The 26,137-nt window shown below is 45.4% G+C and overlaps 39 non-coding genes across 39 annotated transcripts; 21 read left to right on the plus strand and 18 right to left on the minus strand.

The window, feature by feature from the left end:
- Window positions 1–229: 229 nt before the first annotated feature.
- trnal-cag (transfer RNA leucine (anticodon CAG)) lies at window positions 230–312 on the minus strand. Its single transcript has one exon. It is a non-coding gene; the product is annotated as a tRNA-Leu (tRNA).
- A 95-nt stretch (window positions 313–407) lies between these two features.
- On the plus strand, window positions 408–481 carry trnam-cau (transfer RNA methionine (anticodon CAU)). The gene has a single exon. It is a non-coding gene; the product is annotated as a tRNA-Met (tRNA).
- Window positions 482–1,263: 782 nt separating this feature from the next.
- Window positions 1,264–1,346, minus strand: trnal-cag (transfer RNA leucine (anticodon CAG)). The gene has a single exon. It is a non-coding gene; the product is annotated as a tRNA-Leu (tRNA).
- Window positions 1,347–1,441: 95 nt separating this feature from the next.
- trnam-cau (transfer RNA methionine (anticodon CAU)) lies at window positions 1,442–1,515 on the plus strand. Its single transcript has one exon. It is a non-coding gene; the product is annotated as a tRNA-Met (tRNA).
- A 782-nt stretch (window positions 1,516–2,297) lies between these two features.
- trnal-cag (transfer RNA leucine (anticodon CAG)) lies at window positions 2,298–2,380 on the minus strand. Its single transcript has one exon. It is a non-coding gene; the product is annotated as a tRNA-Leu (tRNA).
- Window positions 2,381–2,475: 95 nt separating this feature from the next.
- Window positions 2,476–2,549, plus strand: trnam-cau (transfer RNA methionine (anticodon CAU)). The gene has a single exon. It is a non-coding gene; the product is annotated as a tRNA-Met (tRNA).
- Window positions 2,550–3,331: 782 nt separating this feature from the next.
- On the minus strand, window positions 3,332–3,414 carry trnal-cag (transfer RNA leucine (anticodon CAG)). The gene has a single exon. It is a non-coding gene; the product is annotated as a tRNA-Leu (tRNA).
- A 95-nt stretch (window positions 3,415–3,509) lies between these two features.
- On the plus strand, window positions 3,510–3,583 carry trnam-cau (transfer RNA methionine (anticodon CAU)). Its single transcript has one exon. It is a non-coding gene; the product is annotated as a tRNA-Met (tRNA).
- Window positions 3,584–4,543: 960 nt separating this feature from the next.
- On the plus strand, window positions 4,544–4,617 carry trnam-cau (transfer RNA methionine (anticodon CAU)). The gene has a single exon. It is a non-coding gene; the product is annotated as a tRNA-Met (tRNA).
- Window positions 4,618–5,399: 782 nt separating this feature from the next.
- Window positions 5,400–5,482, minus strand: trnal-cag (transfer RNA leucine (anticodon CAG)). Its single transcript has one exon. It is a non-coding gene; the product is annotated as a tRNA-Leu (tRNA).
- Window positions 5,483–5,577: 95 nt separating this feature from the next.
- Window positions 5,578–5,651, plus strand: trnam-cau (transfer RNA methionine (anticodon CAU)). Its single transcript has one exon. It is a non-coding gene; the product is annotated as a tRNA-Met (tRNA).
- A 782-nt stretch (window positions 5,652–6,433) lies between these two features.
- On the minus strand, window positions 6,434–6,516 carry trnal-cag (transfer RNA leucine (anticodon CAG)). The gene has a single exon. It is a non-coding gene; the product is annotated as a tRNA-Leu (tRNA).
- A 95-nt stretch (window positions 6,517–6,611) lies between these two features.
- Window positions 6,612–6,685, plus strand: trnam-cau (transfer RNA methionine (anticodon CAU)). The gene has a single exon. It is a non-coding gene; the product is annotated as a tRNA-Met (tRNA).
- Window positions 6,686–7,467: 782 nt separating this feature from the next.
- trnal-cag (transfer RNA leucine (anticodon CAG)) lies at window positions 7,468–7,550 on the minus strand. The gene has a single exon. It is a non-coding gene; the product is annotated as a tRNA-Leu (tRNA).
- A 95-nt stretch (window positions 7,551–7,645) lies between these two features.
- Window positions 7,646–7,719, plus strand: trnam-cau (transfer RNA methionine (anticodon CAU)). Its single transcript has one exon. It is a non-coding gene; the product is annotated as a tRNA-Met (tRNA).
- A 956-nt stretch (window positions 7,720–8,675) lies between these two features.
- trnam-cau (transfer RNA methionine (anticodon CAU)) lies at window positions 8,676–8,749 on the plus strand. Its single transcript has one exon. It is a non-coding gene; the product is annotated as a tRNA-Met (tRNA).
- A 782-nt stretch (window positions 8,750–9,531) lies between these two features.
- trnal-cag (transfer RNA leucine (anticodon CAG)) lies at window positions 9,532–9,614 on the minus strand. The gene has a single exon. It is a non-coding gene; the product is annotated as a tRNA-Leu (tRNA).
- A 95-nt stretch (window positions 9,615–9,709) lies between these two features.
- On the plus strand, window positions 9,710–9,783 carry trnam-cau (transfer RNA methionine (anticodon CAU)). Its single transcript has one exon. It is a non-coding gene; the product is annotated as a tRNA-Met (tRNA).
- A 782-nt stretch (window positions 9,784–10,565) lies between these two features.
- Window positions 10,566–10,648, minus strand: trnal-cag (transfer RNA leucine (anticodon CAG)). The gene has a single exon. It is a non-coding gene; the product is annotated as a tRNA-Leu (tRNA).
- A 1,129-nt stretch (window positions 10,649–11,777) lies between these two features.
- Window positions 11,778–11,851, plus strand: trnam-cau (transfer RNA methionine (anticodon CAU)). Its single transcript has one exon. It is a non-coding gene; the product is annotated as a tRNA-Met (tRNA).
- Window positions 11,852–12,811: 960 nt separating this feature from the next.
- Window positions 12,812–12,885, plus strand: trnam-cau (transfer RNA methionine (anticodon CAU)). Its single transcript has one exon. It is a non-coding gene; the product is annotated as a tRNA-Met (tRNA).
- Window positions 12,886–13,667: 782 nt separating this feature from the next.
- trnal-cag (transfer RNA leucine (anticodon CAG)) lies at window positions 13,668–13,750 on the minus strand. The gene has a single exon. It is a non-coding gene; the product is annotated as a tRNA-Leu (tRNA).
- A 951-nt stretch (window positions 13,751–14,701) lies between these two features.
- On the minus strand, window positions 14,702–14,784 carry trnal-cag (transfer RNA leucine (anticodon CAG)). Its single transcript has one exon. It is a non-coding gene; the product is annotated as a tRNA-Leu (tRNA).
- Window positions 14,785–14,879: 95 nt separating this feature from the next.
- Window positions 14,880–14,953, plus strand: trnam-cau (transfer RNA methionine (anticodon CAU)). The gene has a single exon. It is a non-coding gene; the product is annotated as a tRNA-Met (tRNA).
- A 782-nt stretch (window positions 14,954–15,735) lies between these two features.
- Window positions 15,736–15,818, minus strand: trnal-cag (transfer RNA leucine (anticodon CAG)). The gene has a single exon. It is a non-coding gene; the product is annotated as a tRNA-Leu (tRNA).
- Window positions 15,819–15,913: 95 nt separating this feature from the next.
- On the plus strand, window positions 15,914–15,987 carry trnam-cau (transfer RNA methionine (anticodon CAU)). Its single transcript has one exon. It is a non-coding gene; the product is annotated as a tRNA-Met (tRNA).
- A 782-nt stretch (window positions 15,988–16,769) lies between these two features.
- On the minus strand, window positions 16,770–16,852 carry trnal-cag (transfer RNA leucine (anticodon CAG)). Its single transcript has one exon. It is a non-coding gene; the product is annotated as a tRNA-Leu (tRNA).
- Window positions 16,853–16,947: 95 nt separating this feature from the next.
- On the plus strand, window positions 16,948–17,021 carry trnam-cau (transfer RNA methionine (anticodon CAU)). The gene has a single exon. It is a non-coding gene; the product is annotated as a tRNA-Met (tRNA).
- Window positions 17,022–17,977: 956 nt separating this feature from the next.
- Window positions 17,978–18,051, plus strand: trnam-cau (transfer RNA methionine (anticodon CAU)). Its single transcript has one exon. It is a non-coding gene; the product is annotated as a tRNA-Met (tRNA).
- Window positions 18,052–18,833: 782 nt separating this feature from the next.
- On the minus strand, window positions 18,834–18,916 carry trnal-cag (transfer RNA leucine (anticodon CAG)). The gene has a single exon. It is a non-coding gene; the product is annotated as a tRNA-Leu (tRNA).
- A 95-nt stretch (window positions 18,917–19,011) lies between these two features.
- trnam-cau (transfer RNA methionine (anticodon CAU)) lies at window positions 19,012–19,085 on the plus strand. Its single transcript has one exon. It is a non-coding gene; the product is annotated as a tRNA-Met (tRNA).
- Window positions 19,086–19,867: 782 nt separating this feature from the next.
- Window positions 19,868–19,950, minus strand: trnal-cag (transfer RNA leucine (anticodon CAG)). Its single transcript has one exon. It is a non-coding gene; the product is annotated as a tRNA-Leu (tRNA).
- A 1,129-nt stretch (window positions 19,951–21,079) lies between these two features.
- On the plus strand, window positions 21,080–21,153 carry trnam-cau (transfer RNA methionine (anticodon CAU)). Its single transcript has one exon. It is a non-coding gene; the product is annotated as a tRNA-Met (tRNA).
- Window positions 21,154–22,113: 960 nt separating this feature from the next.
- On the plus strand, window positions 22,114–22,187 carry trnam-cau (transfer RNA methionine (anticodon CAU)). The gene has a single exon. It is a non-coding gene; the product is annotated as a tRNA-Met (tRNA).
- Window positions 22,188–22,969: 782 nt separating this feature from the next.
- On the minus strand, window positions 22,970–23,052 carry trnal-cag (transfer RNA leucine (anticodon CAG)). Its single transcript has one exon. It is a non-coding gene; the product is annotated as a tRNA-Leu (tRNA).
- Window positions 23,053–24,003: 951 nt separating this feature from the next.
- Window positions 24,004–24,086, minus strand: trnal-cag (transfer RNA leucine (anticodon CAG)). Its single transcript has one exon. It is a non-coding gene; the product is annotated as a tRNA-Leu (tRNA).
- Window positions 24,087–24,181: 95 nt separating this feature from the next.
- Window positions 24,182–24,255, plus strand: trnam-cau (transfer RNA methionine (anticodon CAU)). The gene has a single exon. It is a non-coding gene; the product is annotated as a tRNA-Met (tRNA).
- A 782-nt stretch (window positions 24,256–25,037) lies between these two features.
- Window positions 25,038–25,120, minus strand: trnal-cag (transfer RNA leucine (anticodon CAG)). The gene has a single exon. It is a non-coding gene; the product is annotated as a tRNA-Leu (tRNA).
- A 95-nt stretch (window positions 25,121–25,215) lies between these two features.
- Window positions 25,216–25,289, plus strand: trnam-cau (transfer RNA methionine (anticodon CAU)). The gene has a single exon. It is a non-coding gene; the product is annotated as a tRNA-Met (tRNA).
- The last annotated feature ends 848 nt before the right edge of the window (window positions 25,290–26,137 follow it).

Below are 26,137 nucleotides of genomic sequence, written 5' to 3' on the forward strand. Positions count from 1 at the left end.
CAGGACATGACATTCCCTGGAAACTGCATGGAAATTCCACAGAATCCCATACATGGCACAAAAGTGTTACTTTAAAGTTCATACGATGCCGGTGGTCAGAGGTACCGTAGTGTTTCATTGGCTCTTACATGAACTGAAATGCAGTGCTTCGTCAATATTAGTGTGTTACTGGGTCAACTTGCCAGAGGGTTAAAGACTCTACCTGGAGCCCGCAACCAAAGGTTAGGTCTGTCAGAAGTGGGATTCGAACCCACTCCTCCAGGGGAGACTGCGACCTGAACGCAGCGCCTTAGACCGCTCGGCCATCCTGACAAGAAAGCTCACGGTGAGCAGCGTGTTTGGAGCTGCACCGAATGGCAGATGATCCAGAAGCTAGTGCTCCACCACTCACACTGGCCACAGCACATGCCTCGTTGGCGCAGTTAGGCAGCGCGTCAGTCTCATAATCTGAAGGTCGTGAGTTCGAGCCTCACACGGGGCAGAGTGGTGCCTTTTGGCACACAAGAGCGTTTAGGCAAAAGAGCGGGTTTCTTCATACCCTTTTGTGTGATTGTCCATTCCTTCATGAGCAATGCGATTGAAATCCAGTCATTTTGTAGGGCAGATGTTGAATAAATGCAGAAATAGTATTCCTCTCATATTCACCTAAACTGGGGCAGTGTCACTACAATGTTTTGTTCAGTCTGAACATAATTCTTTCATTCTCATGACGTTTCTTGTCAGTAGTGATGTAATGTTTCGCTTGACATGCCATGAATCTCATTCCATGACATTCCATCCCACAGCCCATAAACCCATGACATGTCATTCCAAGAGATTTCCAGGAATTCCTTGCCATGAAATTCTACTGCACCCCCAAAATTTCAGTCCATGACATCACAGTCAAACTCCAAGAATCCCATTGCATCCCTCCAAAGAAACCCCAAACAAAACATTAATACCCTTTCATAAACAAATTCTCATTCCGGTAAACATCACAACATGTTATTCCATTGAATGCTATTCTATAAAACATGTCCAATTTCATGAAATGTCAGGACATGACATTCCCTGGAAACTGCATGAAAATTCCACAGAATCCCATACATGGCACAAAAGTGTTACTTTAAAGTTCATGCGATGCCGGTGGTCAGAGGTACCGTAGTGTTCCATTGGCTCTGACATGAACTGAATTGCAGTGCTTCGTCAATATTAGCGTGTTACTGGGTCAACTTGCCAGAGGGTTAAAGAGTCTACCTGGAGCCCGCAACCAAAGGTTAGGTCTGTCAGAAGTGGGATTCGAACCCACGCCTCCAGGGGAGACTGCGACCTGAACGCAGCGCCTTAGACCGCTCGGCCATCCTGACATGACAGCGCACGGTGAGCAGCGTGTTTGGAGCTGCACCGAATGGCAGATGATCCAGAAGCTAGTGCTCCACCACTCACACTGGCCACAGCACACGCCTCGTTGGCGCAGTTAGGCAGCGCGTCAGTCTCATAATCTGAAGGTCGTGAGTTCGAGCCTCACACGGGGCAGAGTGGTGCTTTTTGGCACACAAGAGCGTTTAGGCAAAAGAGCGGGTTTCTTCATACCCTTTTGTGTGATTGTCCATTCCTTCATGAGCAATGCGATTGAAATCCAGTCATTTTGTGGGGCAGATGTTGAATAAATGCAGCAATAGTATTCCTCTCATATTCACCTAAAATGGGGCAGTGTCACTACAATGTTTTGTTCAGGTTGAACATAATTCTTTCATTCTCATGATGTTTCTTGTCAGTAGTGATGTAATGTTTCGCTTGACATTTCATGAATCTCATTCCATGACATTCCATCCCACAGCCCATAAACCCATGACATGTCATTCCAAGAGATTTCCAGGAATTCCTTGCCATGAAATTCTACTGCACCCCCAAAATTTCAGTCCATGACATCACAGTCAAACTCCAAGAATCCCATTGCATCCCTCCAAAGAAACCCCAAACAAAACATGAATACCCTTTCATAAACAAGTTCTCATTCCGGTAAACATCGCAACATGGTATTCCATTGAATGCTATTCTATAAAACATGTCCAATTTCATGAAATGTCAGGACATGACATTCCCTGGAAACTGCATGGAAATTCCACAGAATCCCATACATGGCACAAAAGGGTTACTTTAAAGTTCATACGATGCCGGTGGTCAGAGGTACCGTAGTGTTCCATTGGCTCTGACATGAACTAAAATGCAGTGCTTCGTCAATATTAGTGTGTTACTGGGTCAACTTGCCAGATGGTTAAAGACTCTACCTGGAGCCCGCAACCAAAGGTTAGGTCTGTCAGAAGTGGGATTCGAACCCACGCCTCCAGGGGAGACTGCGACCTGAACGCAGCGCCTTAGACCGCTCGGCCATCCTGACATGACAGCTCACGGTGAGCAGCGTGTTTGGAGCTGCACCGAATGGCAGCTGATCCAGAAGCTAGTGCTCCACCACTCACACTGGCCACAGCACATGCCTCGTTGGCGCAGTTAGGCAGCGCGTCAGTCTCATAATCTGAAGGTCGTGAGTTCGAGCCTCACACGGGGCAGAGTGGTGCTTTTTGGCACACAAGAGCGTTTAGGCAAAAGAGCGGGTTTCTTCATACCCTTTTGTGTGATTGTCCATTCCTTCATGAGCAATGCGATTGAAATCCAGTCATTTTGTAGGGCAGATGTTGAATAAATGCAGAAATAGTATTCCTCTCATATTCACCTAAACTGGGGCAGTGTCACTACAATGTTTTGTTCAGTCTGAACATAATTCTTTCATTCTCATGACGTTTCTTGTCAGTAGTGATGTAATGTTTCGCTTGACATGCCATGAATCTCATTCCATGACATTCCATCCCACAGCCCATAAACCCATGACATGTCATTCCAAGAGATTTCCAGGAATTCCTTGCCATGAAATTCTACTGCACCCCCAAAATTTCAGTCCATGACATCACAGTCAAACTCCAAGAATCCCATTGCATCCCTCCAAAGAAACCCCAAACAAAACATGAATACCCTTTCATAAACAAGTTCTCATTCCGGTAAACATCACAACATGTTATTCCATTGAATGCTATTCTATAAAACATGTCCAATTTCATGAAATGTCAGGACATGACATTCCCTGGAAACTGCATGAAAATTCCACAGAATCCCATACATGGCACAAAAGTGTTACTTTAAAGTTCATGCGATGCCGGTAGTCAGAGGTACCGTAGTGTTCCATTGGCTCTGACATGAACTGAATTGCAGTGCTTCGTCAATATTAGCGTGTTACTGGGTCAACTTGCCAGAGGGTTAAAGAGTCTACCTGGAGCCCGCAACCAAAGGTTAGGTCTGTCAGAAGTGGGATTCGAACCCACGCCTCCAGGGGAGACTGCGACCTGAACGCAGCGCCTTAGACCGCTCGGCCATCCTGACATGACAGCGCACGGTGAGCAGCGTGTTTGGAGCTGCACCGAATGGCAGATGATCCAGAAGCTAGTGCTCCACCACTCACACTGGCCACAGCACATGCCTCGTTGGCGCAGTTAGGCAGCGCGTCAGTCTCATAATCTGAAGGTTGTGAGTTCGAGCCTCACACGGGGCAGGGTTGTGCTTTTTAGCACACAAAAGCGTTTAGGCAAAAGAGCGGGTTTCTTCATACCCTTTTGTTTGATTGTCCATTCCTTCATGAGCAATGCGATTGAAATCCAGTCATTTTGTGGGGCAGATGTTGAATAAATGCAGCAATAGTATTCCTCTCATATTCACCTAAAATGGGGCAGTGTCACTACAATGTTTTGTTCAGGTTGAACATAATTCTTTCATTCTCATGATGTTTCTTGTCAGTAGTGATGTAATGTTTCGCTTGACATTTCATGAATCTCATTCCATGACATTCCATCCCACAGCCCATAAACCCATGACATGTCATTCCAAGAGATTTCCAGGAATTCCTTGCCATGAAATTCTACTGCACCCCCAAAATTTCAGTCCATGACATCACAGTCAAACTCCAAGAATCCCATTTTATCCCTCCAAAGAAACCCCAAACAAAACATGAATACCCTTTCATAAACAAGTTCTCATTCCGGTAAACATTGCAACATGGTATTCCATTGAATGCTATTCTATAAAACATGTCCAATTTCATGAAATGTCAGGACATGACATTCCCTGGAAACTGCATGGAAATTCCACAGAATCCCATACATGGCACAAAAGTGTTACTTTAAAGTTCATACGATGCCGGTGGTCAGAGGTACCGTAGTGTTCCATTGGCTCTGACATGAACTGAAATGCAGTGCTTCGTCAATATTAGTGTGTTACTGGGTCAACTTGCCAGATGGTTAAAGACTCTACCTGGAGCCCACAACCAAAGGTTAGGTCTGTCAGAAGTGGGATTCGAACCTACGCCTCCAGGTGAGACTGCGACCTGAACGCAGCGCCTTAGACCGCTCGGCCATCCTGACATGACAGCATACGGTGAGCAGCGTGTTTGGAGCTGCACCGAATGGCAGATGATCCAGAAGCTAGTGCTCCACCACTCACACTGGCCACAGCACATGCCTTGTTGGCGCAGTTAGGCAGCGCGTCAGTCTCATAATCTGAAGGTCGTGAGTTCGAGCCTCACACGGGGCAGAGTGGTGCTTTTTGGCACACAAGAGCGTTTAGGCAAAAGAGCGGGTTTCTTCATACCCTTTTGTGTGATTGTCCATTCCTTCATGAGCAATGCGATTGAAATCCAGTCATTTTGTAGGGCAGATGTTGAATAAATGCAGTAATAGTATTCCTCTCATATTCACCTAAAATGGGGCAGTGTCACTACAATGTTTTGTTCAGTCTGAACATAATTCTTTCATTCTCATGACGTTTCTTGTCAGTAGTGATGTAATGTTTCGCTTGACATGCCATGAATCTCATTCCATGACATTCCATCCCACAGCCCATAAACCCATGACATGTCATTCCAAGAGATTTCCAGGAATTCCTTGCCATGAAATTCTACTGCACCCCCAAAATTTCAGTCCATGACATCACAGTCAAACTCCAAGAATCCCATTGCATCCCTCCAAAGAAACCCCAAACAAAACATGAATACCCTTTCATAAACAAGTTCTCATTCCGGTAAACATCACAACATGGTATTCCATTGAATGCTATTCTATAAAACATGTCCAATTTCATGAAATGTCAGGACATGACATTCCCTGGAAACTGCATGGAAATTCCACAGAATCCCATACATGGCACAAAAGTGTTACTTTAAAGTTCATACGATGCCGGTGGTCAGAGGTACCGTAGTGTTCCATTGGCTCTGACATGAACTGAAATGCAGTGCTTCGTCAATATTAGTGTGTTACTGGGTCAACTTGCCAGAGGGTTAAAGACTCTACATGGAGCCCGCAACCAAAGGTTAGGTCTGTCAGAAGTGGGATTCGAACTCACGCCTCCAGGGGAGACTGCGACCTGAACGCAGCGCCTTAGACCGCTCGGCCATCCTGACATGACAGCTCACGGTGAGCAGCGTGTTTGGAGCTGCACCGAATGGCAGATGATCCAGAAGCTAGTGCTCCACCACTCACACTGGTCACAGCACATGCCTCGTTGGCGCAGTTAGGCAGCGTGTCAGTCTCATAATCTGAAGGTCGTGAGTTCGAGCCTCACACGGGGCAGAGTGGTGCTTTTTGGCACACAAGAGCGTTTAGGCAAAAGAGCGGGTTTCTTCATACCCTTTTGTGAGATTGTCCATTCCTTCATGAGCAATGCGATTGAAATCCAGTCATTTTGTAGGGCAGATGTTGAATAAATGCAGAAATAGTATTCCTCTCATATTCACCTAAACTTGGGCAGTGTCACTACAATGTTTTGTTCAGTCTGAACATAATTCTTTCATTCTCATGACGTTTCTTGTCAGTAGTGATGTAATGTTTCGCTTGACATTTCATGATTCTCATTCCATGACATTCCATCCCACAGCCCATAAACCCATGACATGTCATTCCAAGAGATTTCCAGGAATTCCTTGCAATGAAATTCTACTGCACCCCCAAAATTTCAGTCCACGACATCACAGTCAAACTCCAAGAATCCCATTGCATCCCTCCAAAGAAACCCCAAACAAAACATGAATACCCTTTCATAAACAAGTTCTCATTCCGGTAAACATCACAACATGGTATTCCATTGAATGCTATTCTATAAAACATGTCCAATTTCATGAAATGTCAGGACATGACATTCCCTGGAAACTGCATGGAAATTCCACAGAATCCCATACATGGCACAAAAGTTTTACTTTAAAGTTCATACGATGCCGGTGGTCAGAGGTACCGTAGTGTTCCATTGGCTCTGACATGAACTGAAATGCAGTGCTTCGTCAATATTAGTGTGTTACTGGGTCAACTTGCCAGAGGGTTAAAGACTCTACCTGGAGCCCGCAACCAAAGGTTAGGTCTGTCAGAAGTGGGATTCGAACTCACGCCTCCAGGGGAGACTGCGACCTGAACGCAGCGCCTTAGACCGCTCGGCCATCCTGACATGACAGCTCATGGTGAGCAGCGTGTTTGGAGCTGCACCGAATGGCAGATGATCCAGAAGCTAGTGCTCCACCACTCACACTGGCCACAGCACATGCCTCGTTGGCGCAGTTAGGCAGCGCGTCAGTCTCATAATCTGAAGGTCGTGAGTTCGAGCCTCACACGGGGCAGGGTTGTGCTTTTTGGCACACAAGAGCGTTTAGGCAAAAGAGCGGGTTTCTTCATACCCTTTTGTGTGATTGTCCATTCCTTCATGAGCAATGCGATTGAAATCCAGTCATTTTGTAGGGCAGATGTTGAATAAATGCAGAAATAGTATTCCTCTCATATTAACCTAAACTGGGGCAGTGTCACTACAATGTTTTGTTCAGTCTGAACATAATTCTTTCATTCTCATGACGTTTCTTGTCAGTAGTGATGTAATGTTTCGCTTGACATGCCATGAATCTCATTCCATGACATTCCATCCCACAGCCCATAAACCCATGACATGTCATTCCAAGAGATTTCCAGGAATTCCTTGCCATGAAATTCTACTGCACCCCCAAAATTTCAGTCCATGACATCACAGTCAAACTCCAAGAATCCCATTGCATCCCTCCAAAGAAACCCCAAACAAAACATGAATACCCTTTCATAAACAAGTTCTCATTCCGGTAAACATCACAACATGTTATTCCATTGAATGCTATTCTATAAAACATGTCCAATTTCATGAAATGTCAGGACATGACATTCCCTGGAAACTGCATGAAAATTCCACAGAATCCCATACATGGCACAAAAGTGTTACTTTAAAGTTCATGCGATGCCGGTGGTCAGAGGTACCGTAGTGTTCCATTGGCTCTGACATGAACTGAAATGCAGTGCTTCGTCAATATTAGTGTGTTACTGGGTCAACTTGCCAGAGGGTTAAAGACTCTACCTGGAGCCCGCAACCAAAGGTTAGGTCTGTCAGAAGTGGGATTCGAACCCACGCCTCCAGGGGAGACTGCGACCTGAACGCAGCGCCTTAGACCGCTCGGCCATCCTGACATGACAGCGCACGGTGAGCAGCGTGTTTGGAGCTGCACCGAATGGCAGATGATCCAGAAGCTAGTGCTCCACCACTCACACTGGCCACAGCACATGCCTCGTTGGCGCAGTTAGGCAGCGCGTCAGTCTCATAATCTGAAGGTCGTGAGTTCGAGCCTCACACGGGGCAGAGTTGTGCTTTTTAGCACACAAGAGCGTTTAGGCAAAAGAGCTTGTTTCTTCATACCCTTTTGTGTGATTGTCCATTCCTTCATGAGCAATGCGATTGAATTCCAGTCATTTTGTAGGGCAGATGTTGAATAAATGCAGTAATAGTATTCCTCTCATATTCACCTAAAATGGGGCAGTGTCACTACAATGTTTTGTTCAGGTTGAACATAATTCTTTCATTCTCATGATGTTTCTTGTCAGTAGTGATGTAATGTTTCGCTTGACATTTCATGATTCTCATTCCATGACATTCCATCCCACAGCCCATAAACCCATGACATGTCATTCCAAGAGATTTCCAGGAATTCCTTGCAATGAAATTCTACTGCACCCCCAAAATTTCAGTCCACGACATCACAGTCAAACTCCAAGAATCCCATTGCATCCCTCCAAAGAAACCCCATACAAAACATGAATACCCTTTCATAAACAAGTTCTCATTCCGGTAAACATTGCAACATGGTATTCCATTGAATGCTATTCTATAAAACATGTCCAATTTCATAAAATGTCAGGACATGACATTCCCTGGAAACTGCATGGAAATTCCACAGAATCCCATACATGGCACAAAAGTGTTACTTTAAAGTTCATACGATGCCGGTGGTCAGAGGTACCATAGTGTTCCATTGGATCTGACATGAACTGAAATGCAGTGCTTCATCAATATTAGTGTGTTACTGGGTCAACTTGCCAGAGGGTTAAAGACTCTACCTGGAGCCCGCAACCAAAGGTTAGGTCTGTCAGAAGTGGGATTCGAACCCACGCCTCCAGGGGAGACTGCGACCTGAACGCAGCGCCTTAGCTCGGCCATCCTGACATGACAGCTCACGGTGAGCAGCGTGTTTGGAGCTGCACCGAATGGCAGATGATCCAGAAGCTAGTGCTCCACCACTCACACTGGCCACAGCACATGGCTCGTTGGCGCAGTTAGGCAGCGCGTCAGTCTCATAATCTGAAGGTCGTGAGTTCGAGCCTCACACGGGGCAGAGTGGTGCTTTTTGGCACACAAGAGCGTTTAGGCAAAAGAGCGGGTTTCTTCATACCCTTTTGTGTGATTGTCCATTCCTTCATGAGCAATGCGATTGAAATCCAGTCATTTTGTAGGGCAGATGTTGAATAAATGCAGAAATAGTATTCCTCTCATATTCACCTAAACTGGGGCAGTGTCACTACAATGTTTTGTTCAGTCTGAACATAATTCTTTCATTCTCATGACGTTTCTTGTCAGTAGTGATGTAATGTTTCGCTTGACATGCCATGAATCTCATTCCATGACATTCCATCCCACAGCCCATAAACCCATGACATGTCATTCCAAGAGATTTCCAGGAATTCCTTGCCATGAAATTCTACTGCACCCCCAAAATTTCAGTCCATGACATCACAGTCAAACTCCAAGAATCCCATTGCATCCCTCCAAAGAAACCCCAAACAAAACATGAATACCCTTTCATAAACAAGTTCTCATTCCGGTAAACATCACAACATGTTATTCCATTGAATGCTATTCTATAAAACATGTCCAATTTCATGAAATGTCAGGACATGACATTCCCTGGAAACTGCATGAAAATTCCACAGAATCCCATACATGGCACAAAAGTGTTACTTTAAAGTTCATGCGATGCCGGTGGTCAGAGGTACCGTAGTGTTCCATTGGCTCTGACATGAACTGAATTGCAGTGCTTCGTCAATATTAGCGTGTTACTGGGTCAACTTGCCAGAGGGTTAAAGAGTCTACCTGGAGCCCGCAACCAAAGGTTAGGTCTGTCAGAAGTGGGATTCGAACCCACGCCTCCAGGGGAGACTGCGACCTGAACGCAGCGCCTTAGACCGCTCGGCCATCCTGACATGACAGCGGACGGTGAGCCGCGTGTTTGGAGCTGCACCGAATGGCAGATGATCCAGAAGCTAGTGCTCCACCACTCACACTGGCCACAGCACATGCCTCGTTGGCGCAGTTAGGCAGCGCGTCAGTCTCATAATCTGAAGGTCGTGAGTTCGAGCCTCACACGGGGCAGGGTTGTGCTTTTTAGCACACAAGAGCGTTTAGGCAAAAGAGCGGGTTTCTTCATACCCTTTTGTGTGATTGTCCATTCCTTCATGAGCAATGCGATTGAATTCCAGTCATTTTGTAGGGCAGATGTTGAATAAATGCAGTAATAGTATTCCTCTCATATTCACCTAAAATGGGGCAGTGTCACTACAATGTTTTGTTCAGTCTGAACATAATTCTTTCATTCTCAAGACGTTTCTTGTCAGTAGTGATGTAATGTTTCGCTTGACATGCCATGAATCTCATTCCATGACATTCCATCCCACAGCCCATAAACCCATGACATGTCATTCCAAGAGATTTCCAGGAATTCCTTGCAATGAAATTCTACTGCACCCCCAAAATTTCAGTCCATGACATCACAGTCAAACTCCAAGAATCCCATTGCATCCCTCCAAAGAAAACCCAAACAAAACATGAATACCCTTTCATAAACAAGTTCTCATTCCGGTAAACATCACAACATGGTATTCCATTGAATGCTATTCTATAAAACATGTCCAATTTCATGAAATGTCAGGACATGACATTCCCTGGAAACTGCATGGAAATTCCACAGAATCCCATACATGGCACAAAAGTGTTACTTTAAAGTTCATACGATGCCGGTGGTCAGAGGTACCGTAGTGTTCCATTGGCTCTGACATGAACTGAAATGCAGTGCTTCGTCAATATTAGTGTGTTACTGGGTCAACTTGCCAGAGGGTTAAAGACTCTACCTGGAGCCCGCAACCAAAGGTTAGGTCTGTCAGAAGTGGGATTCGAACCCACTCCTCCAGGGGAGACTGCGACCTGAACGCAGCGCCTTAGACCGCTCGGCCATCCTGACAAGAAAGCTCACGGTGAGCAGCGTGTTTGGAGCTGCACCGAATGGCAGATGATCCAGAAGCTAGTGGTCCACCACTCACACTGGCCACAGCACATGCCTCGTTGGCGCAGTTAGGCAGCGCGTCAGTCTCATAATCTGAAGGTCGTGAGTTCGAGCCTCACACGGCGCAGAGTGGTGCTTTTTGGCACACAAGAGCGTTTAGGCAAAAGAGCGGGTTTCTTCATACCCTTTTGTGTGATTGTCCATTCCTTCATGAGCAATGCGATTGAAATCCAGTCATTTTGTAGGGCAGATGTTGAATAAATGCAGAAATAGTATTCCTCTCATATTCACCTAAACTGGGGCAGTGTCACTACAATGTTTTGTTCAGTCTGAACATAATTCTTTCATTCTCATGACGTTTCTTGTCAGTAGTGATGTAATGTTTCGCTTGACATGCCATGAATCTCATTCCATGACATTCCATCCCACAGCCCATAAACCCATGACATGTCATTCCAAGAGATTTCCAGGAATTCCTTGCCATGAAATTCTACTGCACCCCCAAAATTTCAGTCCATGACATCATAGTCAAACTCCAAGAATCCCATTGCATCCCTCCAAAGAAACCCCAAACAAAACATGAATACCCTTTCATAAACAAGTCCTCATTCCGGTAAACATCACAACATGTTATTCCATTGAATGCTATTCTATAAAACATGTCCAATTTCATGAAATGTCAGGACATGACATTCCCTGGAAACTGCATGAAAATTCCACAGAATCCCATACATGGCACAAAAGTGTTACTTTAAAGTTCATGCGATGCCGGTGGTCAGAGGTACCGTAGTGTTCCATTGGCTCTGACTTGAACTGAATTGCAGTGCTTCGTCAATATTAGCGTGTTACTGGGTCAACTTGCCAGAGGGTTAAAGAGTCTACCTGGAGCCCGCAACCAAAGTTTAGGTCTGTCAGAAGTGGGATTCGAACCCACGCCTACAGTGGAGACTGCGACCTGAAGGCAGCGCCTTAGACCGCTCGGCCATCCTGACATGACAGCGCATGGTGAGCAGCGTGTTTGGAGCTGCACCGAATGGCAGATGATCCAGAAGCTAGTGCTCCACCACTCACACTGGCCACAGCACATGCCTTGTTGGCGCAGTTAGGCAGCGCGTCAGTCTCATAATCTGAAGGTCGTGAGTTCGAGCCTCACACGGGGCAGAGTGGTGCTTTTTGGCACACAAGAGCGTTTAGGCAAAAGAGCGGGTTTCTTCATACCCTTTTGTGTGATTGTCCATTCCTTCATGAGCAATGCGATTGAAATCCAGTCATTTTGTAGGGCAGATGTTGAATAAATGCAGTAATAGTATTCCTCTCATATTCACCTAAAATGGGGCAGTGTCACTACAATGTTTTGTTCAGTCTGAACATAATTCTTTCATTCTCATGACGTTTCTTGTCAGTAGTGATGTAATGTTTCGCTTGACATGCCATGAATCTCATTCCATGACATTCCATCCCACAGCCCATAAACCCATGACATGTCATTCCAAGAGATTTCCAGGAATTCCTTGCCATGAAATTCTACTGCACCCCCAAAATTTCAGTCCATGACATCACAGTCAAACTCCAAGAATCCCATTGCATCCCTCCAAAGAAACCCCAAACAAAACATGAATACCCTTTCATAAACAAGTTCTCATTCCGGTAAACATCACAACATGGTATTCCATTGAATGCTATTCTATAAAACATGTCCAATTTCATGAAATGTCAGGACATGACATTCCCTGGAAACTGCATGGAAATTCCACAGAATCCCATACATGGCTTTAAAGTGTTACTTTAAAGTTCATATGATGCCGGTGGTCAGAGGTACCGTAGTGTTCCATTGGCTCTGACATGAACTGAAATGCAGTGCTTCGTCAATATTAGTGTGTTACTGGGTCAACTTGCCAGAGGGTTAAAGACTCTACATGGAGCCCGCAACCAAAGGTTAGGTCTGTCAGAAGTGGGATTCGAACTCACGCCTCCAGGGGAGACTGCGACCTGAACGCAACGCCTTAGACCGCTCGGCCATCCTGACATGACAGCTCACGGTGAGCAGCGTGTTTGGAGCTGCACCGAATGGCAGATGATCCAGAAGCTAGTGCTCCACCACTCACACTGGTCACAGCACATGCCTCGTTGGCGCAGTTAGGCAGCGCGTCAGTCTCATAATCTGAAGGTCGTGAGTTCGAGCCTCACACGGGGCAGAGTGGTGCTTTTTGGCACACAAGAGCATTTAGGCAAAAGAGCGGGTTTCTTCATACCCTTTTGTGTGATTGTCCATTCCTTCATGAGCAATGCGATTGAAATCCAGTCATTTTGTAGGGCAGATGTTGAATAAATGCAGAAATAGTATTCCTCTCATATTCACCTAAACTTGGGCAGTGTCACTACAATGTTTTGTTCAGTCTGAACATAATTCTTTCATTCTCATGACGTTTCTTGTCAGTAGTGATGTAATGTTTCGCTTGACATGCCATGAATCTCATTCCATGACATTCCATCCCACAGCCCATAAACCCATGACATGTCATTCCAAGAGATTTCCAGGAATTCCTTGCCATGAAATTCTACTGCACCCCCAAAATTTCAGTCCATGACATCACAGTCAAACTCCAAGAATCCCATTGCATCCCTCCAAAGAAACCCCAAACAAAACATGAATACCCTTTCATAAACAAGTTCTCATTCCGGTAAACATCACAACATGTTATTCCATTGAATGCTATTCTATAAAACATGTCCAATTTCATGAAATGTCAGGACATGACATTCCCTGGAAACTGCATGAAAATTCCACAGAATCCCATACATGGAACAAAAGTGTTACTTTAAAGTTCATGCGATGCCGGTGGTCAGAGGTACCGTAGTGTTCCATTGGCTCTGACATGAACTGAATTGCAGTGCTTCGTCAATATTAGCGTGTTACTGGGTCAACTTGCCAGAGGGTTAAAGAGTCTACCTGGAGCCCGCAACCAAAGGTCAGGTCTGTCAGAAGTGGGATTCGAACCCACGCCTCCAGGGGAGACTGCGACCTGAACGCAGCGCCTTAGACCGCTCGGCCATCCTGACATGACAGCGCACGGTGAGCAGCGTGTTTGGAGCTGCACCGAATGGCAGATGATCCAGAAGCTAGTGCTCCACCACTCACACTGGCCACAGCACATGCCTCGTTGGCGCAGTTAGGCAGCGCGTCAGTCTCATTATCTGAAGGTCGTGAATTCGAGCCTCACGCGGGGCAGAGTTGTGCTTTTTAGCACACAAGAGCGTTTAGGCAAAAGAGCGGGTTTCTTCATACCCTTTTGTGTGATTGTCCATTCCTTCATGAGCAATGCGATTGAATTCCAGTCATTTTGTAGGGCAGATGTTGAATAAATGCAGTAATAGTATTCCTCTCATATTCACCTAAAATGGGGCAGTGTCACTACAATGTTTTGTTCAGGTTGAACATAATTCTTTCATTCTCATGATGTTTCTTGTCAGTAGTGATGTAATGTTTCGCTTGACATTTCATGATTCTCATTCCATGACATTCCATCCCACAGCCCATAAACCCATGACATGTCATTCCAAGAGATTTCCAGGAATTCCTTGCCATGAAATTCTACTGCACCCCCAAAATTTCAGTCCATGACATCACAGTCAAACTCCAAGAATCCCATTGCATCCCTCCAAAGAAACCCCAAACAAAACATGAATACCCTTTCATAAACAAGTTCTCATTCCGGTAAACATCACAACATGGTATTCCATTGAATGCTATTCTATAAAACATGTCCAATTTCATGAAATGTCAGGACATGACATTCCCTGGAAACTGCATGGAAATTCCACAGAATCCCATACATGGCACAAAAGTGTTACTTTAAAGTTCATACGATGCCGGTGGTCAGAGGTACCGTAGTGTTCCATTGGCTCTGACATGAACTGAAATGCAGTGCTTCGTCAATATTAGTGTGTTACTGGGTCAACTTGCCAGAGGGTTAAAGACTCTACATGGAGCCCGCAACCAAAGGTTAGGTCTGTCAGAAGTGGGATTCGAACTCACGCCTCCAGGGGAGACTGCGACCTGAACGCAGCGCCTTAGACCGCTCGGCCATCCTGACATGACAGCTCACGGTGAGCAGCGTGTTTGGAGCTGCACCGAATGGCAGATGATCCAGAAGCTAGTGCTCCACCACTCACACTGGTCACAGCACATGCCTCGTTGGCGCAGTTAGGCAGCGTGTCAGTCTCATAATCTGAAGGTCGTGAGTTCGAGCCTCACACGGGGCAGAGTGGTGCTTTTTGGCACACAAGAGCGTTTAGGCAAAAGAGCGGGTTTCTTCATACCCTTTTGTGAGATTGTCCATTCCTTCATGAGCAATGCGATTGAAATCCAGTCATTTTGTAGGGCAGATGTTGAATAAATGCAGAAATAGTATTCCTCTCATATTCACCTAAACTTGGGCAGTGTCACTACAATGTTTTGTTCAGTCTGAACATAATTCTTTCATTCTCATGACGTTTCTTGTCAGTAGTGATGTAATGTTTCGCTTGACATTTCATGATTCTCATTCCATGACATTCCATCCCACAGCCCATAAACCCATGACATGTCATTCCAAGAGATTTCCAGGAATTCCTTGCAATGAAATTCTACTGCACCCCCAAAATTTCAGTCCACGACATCACAGTCAAACTCCAAGAATCCCATTGCATCCCTCCAAAGAAACCCCAAACAAAACATGAATACCCTTTCATAAACAAGTTCTCATTCCGGTAAACATCACAACATGGTATTCCATTGAATGCTATTCTATAAAACATGTCCAATTTCATGAAATGTCAGGACATGACATTCCCTGGAAACTGCATGGAAATTCCACAGAATCCCATACATGGCACAAAAGTTTTACTTTAAAGTTCATACGATGCCGGTGGTCAGAGGTACCGTAGTGTTCCATTGGCTCTGACATGAACTGAAATGCAGTGCTTCGTCAATATTAGTGTGTTACTGGGTCAACTTGCCAGAGGGTTAAAGACTCTACCTGGAGCCCGCAACCAAAGGTTAGGTCTGTCAGAAGTGGGATTCGAACTCACGCCTCCAGGGGAGACTGCGACCTGAACGCAGCGCCTTAGACCGCTCGGCCATCCTGACATGACAGCTCATGGTGAGCAGCGTGTTTGGAGCTGCACCGAATGGCAGATGATCCAGAAGCTAGTGCTCCACCACTCACACTGGCCACAGCACATGCCTCGTTGGCGCAGTTAGGCAGCGCGTCAGTCTCATAATCTGAAGGTCGTGAGTTCGAGCCTCACACGGGGCAGGGTTGTGCTTTTTGGCACACAAGAGCGTTTAGGCAAAAGAGCGGGTTTCTTCATACCCTTTTGTGTGATTGTCCATTCCTTCATGAGCAATGCGATTGAAATCCAGTCATTTTGTAGGGCAGATGTTGAATAAATGCAGAAATAGTATTCCTCTCATATTAACCTAAACTGGGGCAGTGTCACTACAATGTTTTGTTCAGTCTGAACATAATTCTTTCATTCTCATGACGTTTCTTGTCAGTAGTGATGTAATGTTTCGCTTGACATGCCATGAATCTCATTCCATGACATTCCATCCCACAGCCCATAAACCCATGACATGTCATTCCAAGAGATTTCCAGGAATTCCTTGCCATGAAATTCTACTGCACCCCCAAAATTTCAGTCCATGACATCACAGTCAAACTCCAAGAATCCCATTGCATCCCTCCAAAGAAACCCCAAACAAAACATGAATACCCTTTCATAAACAAGTTCTCATTCCGGTAAACATCACAACATGTTATTCCATTGAATGCTATTCTATAAAACATGTCCAATTTCATGAAATGTCAGGACATGACATTCCCTGGAAACTGCATGAAAATTCCACAGAATCCCATACATGGCACAAAAGTGTTACTTTAAAGTTCATGCGATGCCGGTGGTCAGAGGTACCGTAGTGTTCCATTGGCTCTGACATGAACTGAAATGCAGTGCTTCGTCAATATTAGTGTGTTACTGGGTCAACTTGCCAGAGGGTTAAAGACTCTACCTGGAGCCCGCAACCAAAGGTTAGGTCTGTCAGAAGTGGGATTCGAACCCACGCCTCCAGGGGAGACTGCGACCTGAACGCAGCGCCTTAGACCGCTCGGCCATCCTGACATGACAGCGCACGGTGAGCAGCGTGTTTGGAGCTGCACCGAATGGCAGATGATCCAGAAGCTAGTGCTCCACCACTCACACTGGCCACAGCACATGCCTCGTTGGCGCAGTTAGGCAGCGCGTCAGTCTCATAATCTGAAGGTCGTGAGTTCGAGCCTCACACGGGGCAGAGTTGTGCTTTTTAGCACACAAGAGCGTTTAGGCAAAAGAGCTTGTTTCTTCATACCCTTTTGTGTGATTGTCCATTCCTTCATGAGCAATGCGATTGAATTCCAGTCATTTTGTAGGGCAGATGTTGAATAAATGCAGTAATAGTATTCCTCTCATATTCACCTAAAATGGGGCAGTGTCACTACAATGTTTTGTTCAGGTTGAACATAATTCTTTCATTCTCATGATGTTTCTTGTCAGTAGTGATGTAATGTTTCGCTTGACATTTCATGATTCTCATTCCATGACATTCCATCCCACAGCCCATAAACCCATGACATGTCATTCCAAGAGATTTCCAGGAATTCCTTGCAATGAAATTCTACTGCACCCCCAAAATTTCAGTCCACGACATCACAGTCAAACTCCAAGAATCCCATTGCATCCCTCCAAAGAAACCCCATACAAAACATGAATACCCTTTCATAAACAAGTTCTCATTCCGGTAAACATTGCAACATGGTATTCCATTGAATGCTATTCTATAAAACATGTCCAATTTCATAAAATGTCAGGACATGACATTCCCTGGAAACTGCATGGAAATTCCACAGAATCCCATACATGGCACAAAAGTGTTACTTTAAAGTTCATACGATGCCGGTGGTCAGAGGTACCATAGTGTTCCATTGGATCTGACATGAACTGAAATGCAGTGCTTCATCAATATTAGTGTGTTACTGGGTCAACTTGCCAGAGGGTTAAAGACTCTACCTGGAGCCCGCAACCAAAGGTTAGGTCTGTCAGAAGTGGGATTCGAACCCACGCCTCCAGGGGAGACTGCGACCTGAACGCAGCGCCTTAGCTCGGCCATCCTGACATGACAGCTCACGGTGAGCAGCGTGTTTGGAGCTGCACCGAATGGCAGATGATCCAGAAGCTAGTGCTCCACCACTCACACTGGCCACAGCACATGGCTCGTTGGCGCAGTTAGGCAGCGCGTCAGTCTCATAATCTGAAGGTCGTGAGTTCGAGCCTCACACGGGGCAGAGTGGTGCTTTTTGGCACACAAGAGCGTTTAGGCAAAAGAGCGGGTTTCTTCATACCCTTTTGTGTGATTGTCCATTCCTTCATGAGCAATGCGATTGAAATCCAGTCATTTTGTAGGGCAGATGTTGAATAAATGCAGAAATAGTATTCCTCTCATATTCACCTAAACTGGGGCAGTGTCACTACAATGTTTTGTTCAGTCTGAACATAATTCTTTCATTCTCATGACGTTTCTTGTCAGTAGTGATGTAATGTTTCGCTTGACATGCCATGAATCTCATTCCATGACATTCCATCCCACAGCCCATAAACCCATGACATGTCATTCCAAGAGATTTCCAGGAATTCCTTGCCATGAAATTCTACTGCACCCCCAAAATTTCAGTCCATGACATCACAGTCAAACTCCAAGAATCCCATTGCATCCCTCCAAAGAAACCCCAAACAAAACATGAATACCCTTTCATAAACAAGTTCTCATTCCGGTAAACATCACAACATGTTATTCCATTGAATGCTATTCTATAAAACATGTCCAATTTCATGAAATGTCAGGACATGACATTCCCTGGAAACTGCATGAAAATTCCACAGAATCCCATACATGGCACAAAAGTGTTACTTTAAAGTTCATGCGATGCCGGTGGTCAGAGGTACCGTAGTGTTCCATTGGCTCTGACATGAACTGAATTGCAGTGCTTCGTCAATATTAGCGTGTTACTGGGTCAACTTGCCAGAGGGTTAAAGAGTCTACCTGGAGCCCGCAACCAAAGGTTAGGTCTGTCAGAAGTGGGATTCGAACCCACGCCTCCAGGGGAGACTGCGACCTGAACGCAGCGCCTTAGACCGCTCGGCCATCCTGACATGACAGCGCACGGTGAGCCGCGTGTTTGGAGCTGCACCGAATGGCAGATGATCCAGAAGCTAGTGCTCCACCACTCACACTGGCCACAGCACATGCCTCGTTGGCGCAGTTAGGCAGCGCGTCAGTCTCATAATCTGAAGGTCGTGAGTTCGAGCCTCACACGGGGCAGGGTTGTGCTTTTTAGCACACAAGAGCGTTTAGGCAAAAGAGCGGGTTTCTTCATACCCTTTTGTGTGATTGTCCATTCCTTCATGAGCAATGCGATTGAATTCCAGTCATTTTGTAGGGCAGATGTTGAATAAATGCAGTAATAGTATTCCTCTCATATTCACCTAAAATGGGGCAGTGTCACTACAATGTTTTGTTCAGTCTGAACATAATTCTTTCATTCTCAAGACGTTTCTTGTCAGTAGTGATGTAATGTTTCGCTTGACATGCCATGAATCTCATTCCATGACATTCCATCCCACAGCCCATAAACCCATGACATGTCATTCCAAGAGATTTCCAGGAATTCCTTGCAATGAAATTCTACTGCACCCCCAAAATTTCAGTCCATGACATCACAGTCAAACTCCAAGAATCCCATTGCATCCCTCCAAAGAAAACCCAAACAAAACATGAATACCCTTTCATAAACAAGTTCTCATTCCGGTAAACATCACAACATGGTATTCCATTGAATGCTATTCTATAAAACATGTCCAATTTCATGAAATGTCAGGACATGACATTCCCTGGAAACTGCATGGAAATTCCACAGAATCCCATACATGGCACAAAAGTGTTACTTTAAAGTTCATACGATGCCGGTGGTCAGAGGTACCGTAGTGTTCCATTGGCTCTGACATGAACTGAAATGCAGTGCTTCGTCAATATTAGTGTGTTACTGGGTCAACTTGCCAGAGGGTTAAAGACTCTACCTGGAGCCCGCAACCAAAGGTTAGGTCTGTCAGAAGTGGGATTCGAACCCACTCCTCCAGGGGAGACTGCGACCTGAACGCAGCGCCTTAGACCGCTCGGCCATCCTGACAAGAAAGCTCACGGTGAGCAGCGTGTTTGGAGCTGCACCGAATGGCAGATGATCCAGAAGCTAGTGGTCCACCACTCACACTGGCCACAGCACATGCCTCGTTGGCGCAGTTAGGCAGCGCGTCAGTCTCATAATCTGAAGGTCGTGAGTTCGAGCCTCACACGGCGCAGAGTGGTGCTTTTTGGCACACAAGAGCGTTTAGGCAAAAGAGCGGGTTTCTTCATACCCTTTTGTGTGATTGTCCATTCCTTCATGAGCAATGCGATTGAAATCCAGTCATTTTGTAGGGCAGATGTTGAATAAATGCAGAAATAGTATTCCTCTCATATTCACCTAAACTGGGGCAGTGTCACTACAATGTTTTGTTCAGTCTGAACATAATTCTTTCATTCTCATGACGTTTCTTGTCAGTAGTGATGTAATGTTTCGCTTGACATGCCATGAATCTCATTCCATGACATTCCATCCCACAGCCCATAAACCCATGACATGTCATTCCAAGAGATTTCCAGGAATTCCTTGCCATGAAATTCTACTGCACCCCCAAAATTTCAGTCCATGACATCATAGTCAAACTCCAAGAATCCCATTGCATCCCTCCAAAGAAACCCCAAACAAAACATGAATACCCTTTCATAAACAAGTCCTCATTCCGGTAAACATCACAACATGTTATTCCATTGAATGCTATTCTATAAAACATGTCCAATTTCATGAAATGTCAGGACATGACATTCCCTGGAAACTGCATGAAAATTCCACAGAATCCCATACATGGCACAAAAGTGTTACTTTAAAGTTCATGCGATGCCGGTGGTCAGAGGTACCGTAGTGTTCCATTGGCTCTGACTTGAACTGAATTGCAGTGCTTCGTCAATATTAGCGTGTTACTGGGTCAACTTGCCAGAGGGTTAAAGAGTCTACCTGGAGCCCGCAACCAAAGTTTAGGTCTGTCAGAAGTGGGATTCGAACCCACGCCTACAGTGGAGACTGCGACCTGAAGGCAGCGCCTTAGACCGCTCGGCCATCCTGACATGACAGCGCATGGTGAGCAGCGTGTTTGGAGCTGCACCGAATGGCAGATGATCCAGAAGCTAGTGCTCCACCACTCACACTGGCCACAGCACATGCCTTGTTGGCGCAGTTAGGCAGCGCGTCAGTCTCATAATCTGAAGGTCGTGAGTTCGAGCCTCACACGGGGCAGAGTGGTGCTTTTTGGCACACAAGAGCGTTTAGGCAAAAGAGCGGGTTTCTTCATACCCTTTTGTGTGATTGTCCATTCCTTCATGAGCAATGCGATTGAAATCCAGTCATTTTGTAGGGCAGATGTTGAATAAATGCAGTAATAGTATTCCTCTCATATTCACCTAAAATGGGGCAGTGTCACTACAATGTTTTGTTCAGTCTGAACATAATTCTTTCATTCTCATGACGTTTCTTGTCAGTAGTGATGTAATGTTTCGCTTGACATGCCATGAATCTCATTCCATGACATTCCATCCCACAGCCCATAAACCCATGACATGTCATTCCAAGAGATTTCCAGGAATTCCTTGCCATGAAATTCTACTGCACCCCCAAAATTTCAGTCCATGACATCACAGTCAAACTCCAAGAATCCCATTGCATCCCTCCAAAGAAACCCCAAACAAAACATGAATACCCTTTCATAAACAAGTTCTCATTCCGGTAAACATCACAACATGGTATTCCATTGAATGCTATTCTATAAAACATGTCCAATTTCATGAAATGTCAGGACATGACATTCCCTGGAAACTGCATGGAAATTCCACAGAATCCCATACATGGCTTTAAAGTGTTACTTTAAAGTTCATATGATGCCGGTGGTCAGAGGTACCGTAGTGTTCCATTGGCTCTGACATGAACTGAAATGCAGTGCTTCGTCAATATTAGTGTGTTACTGGGTCAACTTGCCAGAGGGTTAAAGACTCTACATGGAGCCCGCAACCAAAGGTTAGGTCTGTCAGAAGTGGGATTCGAACTCACGCCTCCAGGGGAGACTGCGACCTGAACGCAACGCCTTAGACCGCTCGGCCATCCTGACATGACAGCTCACGGTGAGCAGCGTGTTTGGAGCTGCACCGAATGGCAGATGATCCAGAAGCTAGTGCTCCACCACTCACACTGGTCACAGCACATGCCTCGTTGGCGCAGTTAGGCAGCGCGTCAGTCTCATAATCTGAAGGTCGTGAGTTCGAGCCTCACACGGGGCAGAGTGGTGCTTTTTGGCACACAAGAGCATTTAGGCAAAAGAGCGGGTTTCTTCATACCCTTTTGTGTGATTGTCCATTCCTTCATGAGCAATGCGATTGAAATCCAGTCATTTTGTAGGGCAGATGTTGAATAAATGCAGAAATAGTATTCCTCTCATATTCACCTAAACTTGGGCAGTGTCACTACAATGTTTTGTTCAGTCTGAACATAATTCTTTCATTCTCATGACGTTTCTTGTCAGTAGTGATGTAATGTTTCGCTTGACATGCCATGAATCTCATTCCATGACATTCCATCCCACAGCCCATAAACCCATGACATGTCATTCCAAGAGATTTCCAGGAATTCCTTGCCATGAAATTCTACTGCACCCCCAAAATTTCAGTCCATGACATCACAGTCAAACTCCAAGAATCCCATTGCATCCCTCCAAAGAAACCCCAAACAAAACATGAATACCCTTTCATAAACAAGTTCTCATTCCGGTAAACATCACAACATGTTATTCCATTGAATGCTATTCTATAAAACATGTCCAATTTCATGAAATGTCAGGACATGACATTCCCTGGAAACTGCATGAAAATTCCACAGAATCCCATACATGGAACAAAAGTGTTACTTTAAAGTTCATGCGATGCCGGTGGTCAGAGGTACCGTAGTGTTCCATTGGCTCTGACATGAACTGAATTGCAGTGCTTCGTCAATATTAGCGTGTTACTGGGTCAACTTGCCAGAGGGTTAAAGAGTCTACCTGGAGCCCGCAACCAAAGGTCAGGTCTGTCAGAAGTGGGATTCGAACCCACGCCTCCAGGGGAGACTGCGACCTGAACGCAGCGCCTTAGACCGCTCGGCCATCCTGACATGACAGCGCACGGTGAGCAGCGTGTTTGGAGCTGCACCGAATGGCAGATGATCCAGAAGCTAGTGCTCCACCACTCACACTGGCCACAGCACATGCCTCGTTGGCGCAGTTAGGCAGCGCGTCAGTCTCATTATCTGAAGGTCGTGAATTCGAGCCTCACGCGGGGCAGAGTTGTGCTTTTTAGCACACAAGAGCGTTTAGGCAAAAGAGCGGGTTTCTTCATACCCTTTTGTGTGATTGTCCATTCCTTCATGAGCAATGCGATTGAATTCCAGTCATTTTGTAGGGCAGATGTTGAATAAATGCAGTAATAGTATTCCTCTCATATTCACCTAAAATGGGGCAGTGTCACTACAATGTTTTGTTCAGGTTGAACATAATTCTTTCATTCTCATGATGTTTCTTGTCAGTAGTGATGTAATGTTTCGCTTGACATTTCATGATTCTCATTCCATGACATTCCATCCCACAGCCCATAAACCCATGACATGTCATTCCAAGAGATTTCCAGGAATTCCTTGCAATGAAATTCTACTGCACCCCCAAAATTTCAGTCCACGACATCACAGTCAAACTCCAAGAATGCCATTGCATCCCTCCAAAGAAACCCCAAACAAAACATGAATACCCTTTCATAAACAAGTTCTCATTCCGGTAAACATCACAACATGGTATTCCATTGAATGCTATTCTATAAAACATGTCCAATTTCATGAAATGTCAGGACATGACATTCCCTGGAAACTGCATGGAAATTCCACAGAATCCCATACATGGCACAAAAGTGTTACTTTAAAGTTCATACGATGCCGGTGGTCAGAGGTACCGTAGTGTTCCATTGGCTCTGACATGAACTGAAATGCAGTGCTTCGTCAATATTAGTGTGTTACTGGGTCAACTTGCCAGAGGGTTAAAGACTCTACCTGGAGCCCGCAACCAAAGGTTAGGTCTGTCAGAAGTGGGATTCGAACCCACGCCTCCAGGGGAGACTGCGACCTGAACGCAGCGCCTTAGACCGCTCGGCCATCCTGACATGACAGCTCACGGTGAGCAGCGTGTTTGGAGCTGCACCGAATGGCAGATGATCCAGAAGCTAGTGCTCCACCACTCACACTGGCCACAGCACATGCCTCGTTGGCGCAGTTAGGCAGCGCGTCAGTCTCATAATCTGAAGGTCGTGAGTTCGAGCCTCACACGGGGCAGAGTGGTGCTTTTTGGCACACAAGAGCGTTTAGGCAAAAGAGCGGGTTTCTTCATACCCTTTTGTGTGATTGTCCATTCCTTCATGAGCAATGCGATTGAAATCCAGTCATTTTGTAGGGCAGATGTTGAATAAATGCAGAAATAGTATTCCTCTCATATTCACCTAAACTGGGGCAGTGTCACTACAATGTTTTGTTCAGTCTGAACATAATTCTTTCATTCTCATGACGTTTCTTGTCAGTAGTGATGTAATGTTTCGCTTGACATGCCATGAATCTCATTCCATGACATTCCATCCCACAGCCCATAAACCCATGACATGTCATTCCAAGAGATTTCCAGGAATTCCTTGCCATGAAATTCTACTGCACCCCCAAAATTTCAGTCCATGACATCACAGTCAAACTCCAAGAATCCCATTGCATCCCTCCAAAGAAACCCCAAACAAAACATGAATACCCTTTCATAAACAAGTTCTCATTCCGGTAAACATCACAACATGTTATTCCATTGAATGCTATTCTATAAAACATGTCCAATTTCATGAAATGTCAGGACATGACATTCCCTGGAAACTGCATGAAAATTCCACAGAATCCCATACATGGCACAAAAGTGTTACTTTAAAGTTCATGCGATGCCGGTGGTCAGAGGTACCGTAGTGTTCCATTGGCTCTGACATGAACTGAATTGCAGTGCTTCGTCAATATTAGCGTGTTACTGGGTCAACTTGCCAGAGGGTTAAAGAGTCTACCTGGAGCCCGCAACCAAAGGTTAGGTCTGTCAGAAGTGGGATTCGAACCCACGCCTCCAGGGGAGACTGCAACCTGAACGCAGCGCCTTAGACCGCTCGGCCATCCTGACATGACAGCGCACGGTGAGCAGCGTGTTTGGAGCTGCACCGAATGGCAGATGATCCAGAAGCTAGTGCTCCACCACTCACACTGGCCACAGCACACGCCTCGTTGGCGCAGTTAGGCAGCGCGTCAGTCTCATAATCTGAAGGTCGTGAGTTCTAGCCTCACACGGGGCAGAGTGGTGCTTTTTGGCACACAAGAGCGTTTAGGCAAAAGAGCGGGTTTCTTCATACCCTTTTGTGTGATTGTCCATTCCTTCATGAGCAATGCGATTGAAATCCAGTCATTTTGTGGGGCAGATGTTGAATAAATGCAGCAATAGTATTCCTCTCATATTCACCTAAAATGGGGCAGTGTCACTACAATGTTTTGTTCAGGTTGAACATAATTCTTTCATTCTCATGATGTTTCTTGTCAGTAGTGATGTAATGTTTCGCTTGACATTTCATGAATCTCATTCCATGACATTCCATCCCACAGCCCATAAACCCATGACATGTCATTCCAAGAGATTTCCAGGAATTCCTTGCCATGAAATTCTACTGCACCCCCAAAATTTCAGTCCATGACATCACAGTCAAACTCCAAGAATCCCATTGCATCCCTCCAAAGAAACCCCAAACAAAACATGAATACCCTTTCATAAACAAGTTCTCATTCCGGTAAACATCGCAACATGGTATTCCATTGAATGCTATTCTATAAAACATGTCCAATTTCATGAAATGTCAGGACATGACATTCCCTGGAAACTGCATGGAAATTCCACAGAATCCCATACATGGCACAAAAGTGTTACTTTAAAGTTCATACGATGCCGGTGGTCAGAGGTACCGTAGTGTTCCATTGGCTCTGACATTAACTAAAATGCAGTGCTTCGTCAATATTAGTGTGTTACTGGGTCAACTTGCCAGATGGTTAAAGACTCTACCTGGAGCCCGCAACCAAAGGTTAGGTCTGTCAGAAGTGGGATTTGAACCCACGCCTCCAGGGGAGACTGCGACCTGAACGCAGCGCCTTAGAC

Source organism: Pseudorasbora parva, chromosome 20 (assembly GCF_024679245.1).
Source record: "Pseudorasbora parva isolate DD20220531a chromosome 20, ASM2467924v1, whole genome shotgun sequence".
Taxonomy (NCBI): domain Eukaryota; kingdom Metazoa; phylum Chordata; class Actinopteri; order Cypriniformes; family Gobionidae; genus Pseudorasbora; species Pseudorasbora parva.